Raw genomic sequence first — 10,710 nt, 5'->3', positions numbered from 1 at the left:
AAAAATAGCTTAAGCGGCACAGTTAATCATAGAATCATAGAATGGTTTGAGTTGGAAGGGACCTTAATGATCATCAAGTTCCACCCCCCCTGCCATGGGCAGGGACACCTTCCACTATCCCAGATTGCTCATTTACTAGATTATAATATAGTAAAATGGGGTAAGTAAGAACTGTCATCTGCTTTCAGCGTCTGTATTGGGAAAGGGTGTCTGGGTAATATCTTGTTTTTCACAGAATCGTAGAGTCATAGAATCACAGAATGACCTGGCTCCTCGTCTTTATTGTGCTGGGGGTTGTTTAGTACAATATATCACGTATACTTAATTCAGTCTCTGAAGCTATTTTTTAAATTTCACCAGTTACACGCAGGCAATACAAATTCCTGTTGTACTGTGACTCATCATTGCTCTTATGTAGCCTGATATTGGGACACCCAGTAGATGTGGCGGAGTTACTTCATCATTATTCTGTAGTGTTCAGTTAAGGAGTATTAGGAGCTAAGGTTTTGGAGAACAACCAGCCAGTTTAAGTTGACTTAGAACCATTAAATGCTCATCTGCTTATTACAGGGATGAGGAAATCCCGTGGAGTCTTTCTTTCCATGGCATTTCTTTTTCAGATAGACCTAAGTGCCTTCTCCTAATGAGGCTGAGCAGGACAGAGAGAGAAGTCGTGCAAGTGTTGGCTGTCACTGAGGGGAGCGCACATGCCTGTTGCAAAAGGAATTCAGTGAAATGGGTCAGCAAAGTGGAGGTACATTTTAAAGTAGTTAGTAGCGTACTAGTAGGATGATCAAAGAACCTGAGACCTTGCATGAACTAAGCAAAATATAGGTTCTGAGTAAGACTAGAGAGCTTGGAGCCCTTCCGCAGCCATCGCTCCAGAGAGCTGGGCAGAACTGGGGGAGGCTGTGATCTGCCCACAGATACAAGCACAGCCCCACAGACTGTGGATAGAGGAGGAAGAAGCCAAAGACATCAGTAGAATTAATCAGTCCCTATTTTTAAAGCTGTCGGATCTTACTATTTTTTTTTATTTTTCTTTCCCCTGCCCCAGTACATGCAGATTGTAAAAAGGGGCTCACAAGGCTCAGGGAGGAGGTCCAAGAGGTCATCCCTCTTTGATGCTGTCTTAATTTCAGAATGCTTTATAAAGGGTCACATGGCAGGCCTAGAAGCAGGATGAAGTCTAGTATCTATAAAAAGTTTTTCCAGGCCTGAAAAGCTCAGGAACCAGCAGCTCTTTGAGAGGATGAGGCACACATCCCTGACGCCTGACACATGTCTACTTAACCTGTGCCTATAAAGAATGATAGGGTTTCCATAACTTCAGTTAGCCGCCTATTCTATTATAATTACCTTTTGATGTATAAAGGTTTTCCCCAATCTAAGTCCTTTTCACTGAAAATTAAGCCAACTATGTCTTGTCCTCTCCCAGCACACACAGAGAATAATTCATCAAACTCCCTCTTAGTAAGAGCCTTTCACATTAAAACGATTCATTTCATGTCCTCTTCTGATCCTCTCTTTTCTACATGGAAAAAAATGCCAAATCTTTGCATTTTTCTCTTTTTTCTCCAAAGCTTTTAGCTTTCTTACTGACTTCCTTGATATTTCCTGTTCTGATCAGCTTGCTCTGACAAGGTGTGCCTAGAAGCCAAAAAGATTAGCTTCTCTTCAGACTCCAGATCTGTAGGATGCTCAGTCCTAGCAATCAGTGACTAGAACAAGAGTCTTGTGAGTGTCTTGTGTGTCTGGTCAGATCTGTGACTGTATGATCCCCCTACAGCCACTGTTGAACATTTCCTTAGCTAAATATAAAAATTCACTTCTATAACTGGTCTTTACAATAATACCTTAATATGAAGTTTGTTCTCTCTCTGTTTTTCAGAGACAGCAAATGCAATAAGCTGAGTACAGGAATAGTGCTGTGGAACAAAGGAAATTCCCAAAAGTACATTTTTGCACAGAGCCAGATAGAAAACATTCTTGTTTTCCACCGCTGCTTTTTTTTCTGCTCTCTGTAACATTGAAGTGCCAGGGGTAGGCTCTATGTGCCGTATGGTATATGGATGTTCTACATGATCAATAATGTATGAAGTTGGCAATTCTTAAAGGATTAGTTTTTTAACAATGACAGCAGGTTCCTTCTCTGCTCTTGTAGTCATGATCCCACTGAATAGTTATATATCAACAAATGCTGAAATAAATATTTCAAAACATTTTTTTAAATTGTTGTGATCCACATTTTGACTGACAATCGTCTGTAAACACTGGGGCTGTATAAAGAGTGTGCCGTTTAGGATATTAATAATCTTTAGTGATGATGGCTTCTGGTAATTCACAAGTGACTGAACTATTCTTTGTGCTCTGACATAATTTGTAAATTATGGAGATAATTATTTACTTGAAGAGAATCACATTACGTAACGGGGCAGACTTTGTTATAGTTGTAAAATCCCACAAATCAGGTGGAAATTCAGTGTGGTAGTGAGGTCATTTGAGATTACTGTTTTCTAGAACAATGCTGATGAGAACCAATGCTCCCTCCCAAACTAAAGACAATATTTGGCTCCATCTTTATACTTGTCCATGGTTGTCATATTATGTTGGAAGTGTAATTTTCAGAAATTAAAATAAGAAAAAAAATAGAGAAGCTTTTGAAGACCTTTGTTGAAAGTTAGAAGAAATCTGTTTTCTGGCTTTGTCCCAGTTCTATCAAATATTTAAAATAAAAATCCTCTAGTTTGCAGAGGCTGTCCAGCTTATAATTTCTGAAGCAATTAATTTAAATAAGAATTTAATAGCTGAAGAAAATTGTTACCAATTATGTAAAGGAGAGGGAAATGAAATATGACTTATTTTTTATGCAGGGAGGAGACTTACTATGATATTCTGCAATAATTTAATCTGTTAGAGCTGCTCTGAAGTAGTGCACAACGGAGTGGGGATAGAGTCGAGCCTGGTTCCAGGCACAGACCTCTGATATGGACAAGGTGCTAAGTACACTTCATGCTCTACCAGTCAGCAGTAAACATTTCTGTCCCTCTGGGAACACTCTGAAGTAGATCCTGCCTTCTGTAGTGGTGATCTTTCTATTTTCTCAAGCTTCCTATCCACATTAAAATAATAAACAGAAAATACACTGTCTTGTGTAAGGCTGTGACCAAAAAAGAGTTAAATACGAGTCAGTGGCCAAACCCTATCCTTGAATTTTTAGGCTGGATATAGAGCTGTCACTGAATTACTCTCACCCTTTTTTTCCCTAGTGAATCCAGGAAATTATGAGTTGAGTTCCTGCTGGTCAATCTCTTTTTTTCACATCCCCTTAAAACAAGCCTTGATCTTTGCGGTGCCCGTGGAGGATTGCTGCATGGCCTTTCTGTGCCGCAGCCTTGCGCAGAGCTGTGCAGGAGTGTTTCCATTGGCATGGCTCAGCTGAGGACTCTGCAGAAGCAGAATGAGCGCTGAACTGGGACCAGGAACTGAGTGAATAAAGGGCTATTTTAACAATAACAAAATGAAATGAATATTGCATTAAAATTTCAGCTACCTGGTTTTAATTTTGAGTTTTAGGGTTGCTGACTGAGTAGTTATACTGAATTTGTGATGCAGTGTTCTTGCCCATTGCCCTCCTAGCACTCTTGCTTTCTTTGCAATAGCATCAGCCCGATTTTCTAATTCACTTTATTATATTGGCAGTGTCCTTACCCATCAACAGCCAAGGCAGCATGTTGCTGCTACTGGCTTCTTCTGTGAATTGTAAGATTGATTACTTCCTCTTTCTGTTAATGTATCTTCAGTTTATGATAGATGATATCCCTGGCAATACCTAAGCGGAAGAGCAATCTGGCTTGCAGCGTGTAGCAAACCACAGCTTGCTTATTCATTGAGTTCATGTTAATCTCTGGATCTGTGATCATAAAGTGCAGTGCAGTTATTTCTTTATCTCTAAATTAAGGTAATTGTGGGGGTGGATTTATGGAGAGATTTAGTTATATCAGATGGAAAGGTCTGTTTGTTTTGTTGGATGATTCTCAAAGCTAGAGAACTGTGGATAAAGACATTCAAACAATTTCTTCCTGTGTGTTAGGATCGTTATGATGCCTAATCTCTTATTAGGAAGCAGGAGTCAGAAGTCTATGGATGAGTTTGCTCATTGCAGAGATGCAAGATAGTAAAGATTGAGACTGAATTTCTTTCTGAACTCTGAAAATATTATGGTTTACATCCAGCCTCCTTTAGCACCAGTAAATTTACCATTGTGAAACAAAGGGGTGTTGAGATAATATAATACCAAGATTTTCTTATCAGAGATTTGTATATAACAACTACGTGTTAAGTAAGGTTTGTTGTCACCAACTACATATAAAGTAGAAGATAGCTTTGGGTAGGGGAAGATACTTTCCTTTATAAAGTCCTGTCTAATATCAGGAGGATTTGAAATATTTTTTTGCTTTCCTTCATAGCAAATCCCCTTCAGGAAGTGGGCTTGCAGTTGTGTGTGACTGGGTTATGGTGTTTTTCCATGTTCCCATTTTCAGCTGAGCTGCTGTCGCCGCCTTTGGACACACTCCATGTCATGGCAATGGTGAATTGAAATTTATGTGCTGAAGGAATCCTTATTGAGGTTTACAGTGCACCGGAGCAGGCTAAAAGCCTGCACAGTCAGTTGCAGTGACTGAGATGAAAAGTAGTAACTTATAAAGCTTTTGTAATTCAATTGTACTTTAGTTGTGTATTTGTACACTTCTCTTCCCAGGCAATATATTTAACAGCCTCTGGAATTTATGATGCATTCCAGTGGTATATCAGAAAGTTTTGGAAAAGACTTATGTAAAAGCTATCCTTTTTCTTGAAGTTGGTGTTATTTCCTTCCTACTAGTGAATCTGTGCCATTTTGATTGCTGCTATATTATGTCTGCCAGGGATGACTTATACCCCTAAGAACTTGTGGTTGTTTTTGGAATACATTGAGGTTCAGGATTCCTATCATATTTATATGCTAATGTTTTAATCAGATGAATTCTCCCTCCCTCATTTTACGTAATGAATGATGACCTTTCTTCTCTGCTCTCCATCTAGTAATACACTTAGACGTTAAGTATAAATCTTCTTAGCAAATTAATTGCTTATGTATGTTTTCCACATGATATATCTCTCTTTTGTTATGAACAAATGTTTTGTTTAAACAGGAAAACAAATTCCCTCGCATCTTTCTTTTCCTTTTTTTAAGCACAGTTAGGCACTTCAGCATGGTTATAATAATGATATATAGCTAGTATGCTCTTAAGTACATAATATAGTAGATCTATTATGTGAAAGTATACTTAACTGAAAAAACCTCATTTGATGCTTGAAATCAAGGGAGTCAGTTTGCGTTCTGTTCAAGTGGATACTCTTCTTTCCATCCTTCTCTGACTGTTCACCGGGAAGAAGCATGCTTGTGTTGAACTAAGGTGTGTTTTCTGGTTTTATATGTGTGTTGTCCCCGTCCCCCTGTCCCCCATCTTTAACTTTCAGCAATCCAATAAAAGCCCTTCATGTAGGTGGAGAAGCATGTGCATTGTAAGGTCCATGTGCATGTAAAATTTCAAGTTTTCCACTCTGATCATGTTACAACTTTTTCTGTTAACTACGGCAGCTGAATAAAATGACACACTAGAAGTACAGATTCTCATTCTTCAGGATGAAAACAACTCCATTACTTTATACAGATCAGTATGTAGCACCAAGAGTAAATACTTAGTTCTTCAGAGAGGGCTGTTTTAAATCAGGATAGCTGCTGTCATGCAAGCCATTTGTTTGTTAAAGGACAGGATATTCCTAAGATGTTGCTTTAAGGCATTTGTTAAATGTCACTCAGGCTGAAGGAGAATTTTCAGTGTATACTGTACAGGTACCTGCTGGGCTGAATGTCCTGGCAGAAAGAAATCTTCACCGTACCAATAGACTGCAATAGAGTTTGTAGCTGTTTACTAAGCCAACAGCTGAGTACCTGTGTCATTGAGGAAGAGGGCATGTTTGAGATGGACATAGAATTTGCAATAAACACTTTAACAGTGTTATCTACGTGCGTGATTATCTTATATTTTAGATGTCTGATGGTGAGGGTGTTAATGTTAGGATTAAAAGACTTGACCCTAGCGCTGCCCCCTGCAGAACGCCTACAGATGCTAAAAGTGGTTCAACATGTTCTGCAGTGAAGTGCTTTGAACATTATGCCAAAGAGGGGAAGAGAAACAGGACAAAGAAACAACATCAAGGCTGTGCATTTTGGATTTTAAGAGCAGAGTGGAGCATCTGTGAGCAAAAGCTCCTTTAAACAAAGACTGACACAAACCTGTAAAATGACCTTTACCTGGAGTAGTGTGGATGTGATCAGTAAATTCAAGAAAGGCTGAGGTGCTGTATGGTAGCTTAATGAGCTTCATGGAAAGGGCAAGCACAAAATAAGAGATGAATTAGTTTGTTGCAACTTAAATATTCATCATCTTGTTCGGGAAGGATCTTTTCAATTATTTCCAGCATAAGAGTTGAGATTAAGCAACAGTTTTAAAAATTAAATACATGGAGCAGTTTGGAAAAGATGGAATATCTTTTATATTCAGCTGAGACTCTGCCACTGTAGAGAGGGAGGGAATGAATGAATGAACAGTGTGAGTGGACGCTCTGGGTGTGTGAAGAAAGGAAAAAAGTGAGATAGCTACAGGAGATATTTTTAGAAGTGGCTAAATCACATCAAATGCAGCTATATAGTGGTGTTTCTGCTTGAAAGGATGAAGTTAAAGCTGCCTGATTCATATGGCATATTAGAGGTCTCCTGTTTATTTTAGCTTTTACTCATCAAAAAGAATCTGTGCAGAGATTCTGTCCAGGTGAAAAAGAAGAAAGAACAAGAAAATAATGGTTTAGCATTTTGTGGCTTTTCCATTAATGTCTTCTAACTCCCAAGAAATCCCAACTTGGTAATGTTGGCAGAAAAAAGCTACTGGTTCAAGGGACACTGCAACTAATAATTGTTTTACTGTGGGTGAGTGCATATCCGTGTGTGTGCAAAGGTAGCTCCTGACCTGAAGGTGGTTATTTTTGATGGAGTGTGTGACTAGGTTGGCACTAACAGAGTGGAGCTGTGTAAACATATTTCTTGCCAAGCCAATTGTGCTTAGAGCCTCCAGTAATAGGAATTTCAAGTATGGGATTAGAGATTCCAGAGTAACTTTAAATTAGAAATAGAGGTGGCCAAGTTGGTGGAAGCACTGTCAACAGCAGCCACCTTCAAACTTATGGGCAACAAAATGGTTTTGCAGATTTTACAAACAAATAACGACTAGGATTTTTTTTAAAAAAATAAATCTCCTGTAATTTTGTGGGCAGTAAACATGCCTGCCAGTCAGTTTATAAATAAAACTAGAATGAGAGATAAGCAACTATTTGCTGATGGTGTGATACCTATGCATGCAGTTTCTCCTCTTTAAAGACAAAACAATCAGCGCAAGGGTTGTAATGTGTGTGGGGAACTAACTAAAGAGAAGATTGCAACAGATCCTGTTACTAATTACGTTCTTCAGAGATCAGTCCTAGCTTAAGCCTGCTCATTGTATCGATTAATGATGTATGCAGAAGTAGATTTTTTTGTGGATGGCATGAGTGGAGTGAGGTGCTGCAAACTCTAGAGACTGCAAAATCACATACAAAGTTAATAGCGCAAATTTTCTGTTTTTGCACTTTCAGGGGCCAAACATAACTTTATGCTATGAGCATAAACCCTTTGGAGATGACGGAGGAGGAAAAGGTCTGGTGGGTGGAGAATGGCTGGAAGTGCCAGCGGGCCGTGGTGTGAGACAGGCAGCTGTGGCTCTGGCAATCCGGGCTGGGTGCTGCTTAACAGCTGAGATGAGCTGGCCTGGTTTCCAAATGGGGCAGTCACGGTGGGGAAAAAAATGTTGTTTCAGGAGGGAGCTATGGAAAAGACTATATTCCCAATCAGGAGTTTTCTTTGAGATCAGAAACCAAGGGATTGGTAAGAGTCCTTGAATTCTGTGAGCAGGTATATGTAAGGGGGTTTGAAAGCAGACCAGACTGCTGTTTGCAGTAGTGCAAATTACATTAATACTGTACTGCAGAACTCCTGTTGATCATCTACAGAGATGGAAGATACTCTTTTGATGGTAATTTTGTTTTTTCTCCTGCTAGTTGTTCAAGTGCTTCGAGCTCCACAGCTCTCCACCTTCTCTCAGCCAGGGCACCCATTAAACACTTCCCTGAGCCTGGCCAGCTTGATCAGGTGGCTGTACCCATGCCACACTTCTCGTTGGGGGTTTACATTGCTGAATTACCAATACATTTCCTACTTGTTCAAACAGTGCTCCAGATTTTTTAACTCTGAGTCAATCCTTTTCCTTTTTCTTCTAAAGCTCACCCCCTGCCAAAGCTATTTGTTTCTTTCATGCTCAGGTGTGCTATGGCTAAGCTATGATATGACTTGGTGTGTATGTGAGGATTTTCTTGTTTCTCATCAGGGTATCAGAGCTGGAAAATCTCACGTATTACAGCAAGATATTTCTTTTGTCTGTGAGGTGGAAGGCGTATAATGCTCATTTTCAAAGTCTGTTATGAGTCTACTTTATGTTAACTTGCCATTGAATTACTGTGCCTTGAGCCAGAAGCTTTAGGAAGCACAGACTTCAGTATTAGATAAAAACCTATTCAGTGTACTTTGACATCAGCTCCCCATGCTGCACAATCTTCATTTATTTTTAAGCTACAATTTATTCTATATTTGTATTAGAGGACAATACTGCAAATGCACAAAGGAATGTCACAAGCGGGTGGTGATCAAAGTGGCCACCTAGCACACCTTAAGAAAAAAGTAAAGGCTTGATTTGAAAGGTGCTAAAGTTAAAATTACAGAATTGCACACCGTAGTCTGAAATGCACCTGCATCTTTAATTCTTTCTTTTTCCTTTTCAGGAGAGCCTCGAGTGGCTGAAAATTCCAATCAATTAATTTTATGCTGTTATCTTAGGGTACCTATGGTACACCAGAAAGTCTCTAAAAAGTGTAGCATTCTTGGTTGCTTTGCATGTGGTTGAAATAAATTATCTCAGAAAGTAGATGGTACATAGTCACATGGTTAGCAATTAACAAATAAAAGATTTTTCTGGAGTTAATTTCCAATTGTAAAAATATTTTTCTCTTCTGTCCTTGTTTTGCACTCAGAATCTATTAAAAACTCTAATGGAATAACAATTAATACAGCATGTTTGGGTTTACAGTGGCTGAAATTTCACTGATGCAGTGAAAAATATTCATTAGGTTCCTGTGGTGGCAGGTTGTGCCATCCTCTGCCACTGTATTGCAGGGGCATCCCTGGTGTGAGTGCTGCTCACAGACTGTCTCTGCTCTCTGGATCTACGCAGTGTGAAGGACCTTGGCTATTTCTGTGCCCTTTGCCAGGGATGATCGGGACTCCTGTCTCTGCTGTAAGGGAAGTGCTGAAAAAAATCATCACTTAGCTCTTTTAAAACTTGCTTTTCAAAAAAATGCTGCCAAGAACAGCCCAGTGGTTTGAGGATGATAGCTTAGATAACCTTACAGGTCTTTTCTTTCTTGAATTTCAAGAAATTTTTGGTGTTGTGAAATGTCATTAACGGATGTGACAGACCATTTATATTACTGGTCACCAAATCAGCTTCTGGCCAGCAAAAGAAAACCCACTCTTACAGGCAGCAGTCCAGCTTTATGCTGCGTGTCAGGCTTCACCTGCTCAGGTGCAGTCTGCAAACAAGTCTGAAAATCTCCAGACTTGTTCTGTGGCAATAACATTTCTCAAAAACTGAAATGATTAACAGAAAGGATCTCTGGATTGTGAATGTGAAACTTCAGAGAAAAAGTTATAAGTGAAAACAAATAATTCTCTTTCAGCTTGATGTTCACCATGACACCTCCAATATTTAGGCAGCTGTAGATGCACATAAATTTCTACAGGTAGAGGTCAGAGTGTTAAAACACTGCAGTGTAAACTGCATCTTTGGTCCCTGCTGAGCTACTTCCTGAGCCTGTAGGTCCCTGCAGCTCTTGAAAAGTTGATGAATACACAAGGTGAAAGGTGTGTGAAATAGCCAAAATGAAATAAAACAGCAAAATTTATTTATTTTCCTGAATGCTGATGAATTTGACAGTGTCTGTTGCGCATACTTTATTAATGTGTTCAGATATATAGACTGAAAAATAGATCTGTGAAATGAGATACATTGTAGATGCTTTTCTCAAATAAGGCTTTTATACTGACATCTGATATATGCTTTCCAACAAAAATAATGGCTCTTTGCTAAAATTAGGGGGGGGAAGCATAGTATTCCAAAGTCTCAAATCTGTGGAAGAAACTAAAAAAATGCCAAACTGAACCCAGAAGATATTAACTGCTTCTTCATGAGTAATGAGGATCCAGTGCCCTCACTTCAGAACAACATTCTACTTGCTGAACACTCCAGCGAGCTTTCATGGGAGCGGCCATAGTGTGGTAGCTGGTGCACTGGAGGTGTTGCCATTTGTTCTGTGGCTGGGAGGAGGCACAGGAAGAAAAGAGAAATGAGGAATTTTGTTGTTTAGCAAGATTATCTCTTGAAAACTTCTGTTTACACTGCACATTGCTTGTTTGTCTCCTAAGAAAGTGAAACTCTGTGAACACAAGGGTAGTGTGGCATC

General features: G+C 39.4%; 1 protein-coding gene across 1 annotated transcript in view; it reads right to left on the bottom strand.

Moving 5' to 3' along the window:
- CHST8 (carbohydrate (N-acetylgalactosamine 4-0) sulfotransferase 8) overlaps positions 1-10,710 on the bottom strand; it is a 130,799-nt gene that overhangs the window by 55,837 nt on the left and 64,252 nt on the right. The window lies entirely within an intron of this gene.

This window comes from Pterocles gutturalis, unplaced genomic scaffold, assembly GCF_000699245.1.
Source record: "Pterocles gutturalis isolate BGI_N339 unplaced genomic scaffold, ASM69924v1 scaffold22946, whole genome shotgun sequence".
Taxonomy (NCBI): Eukaryota; Metazoa; Chordata; class Aves; order Pterocliformes; family Pteroclidae; genus Pterocles; species Pterocles gutturalis.
This window is presented reverse-complemented; position numbering and strand designations above follow the sequence as displayed.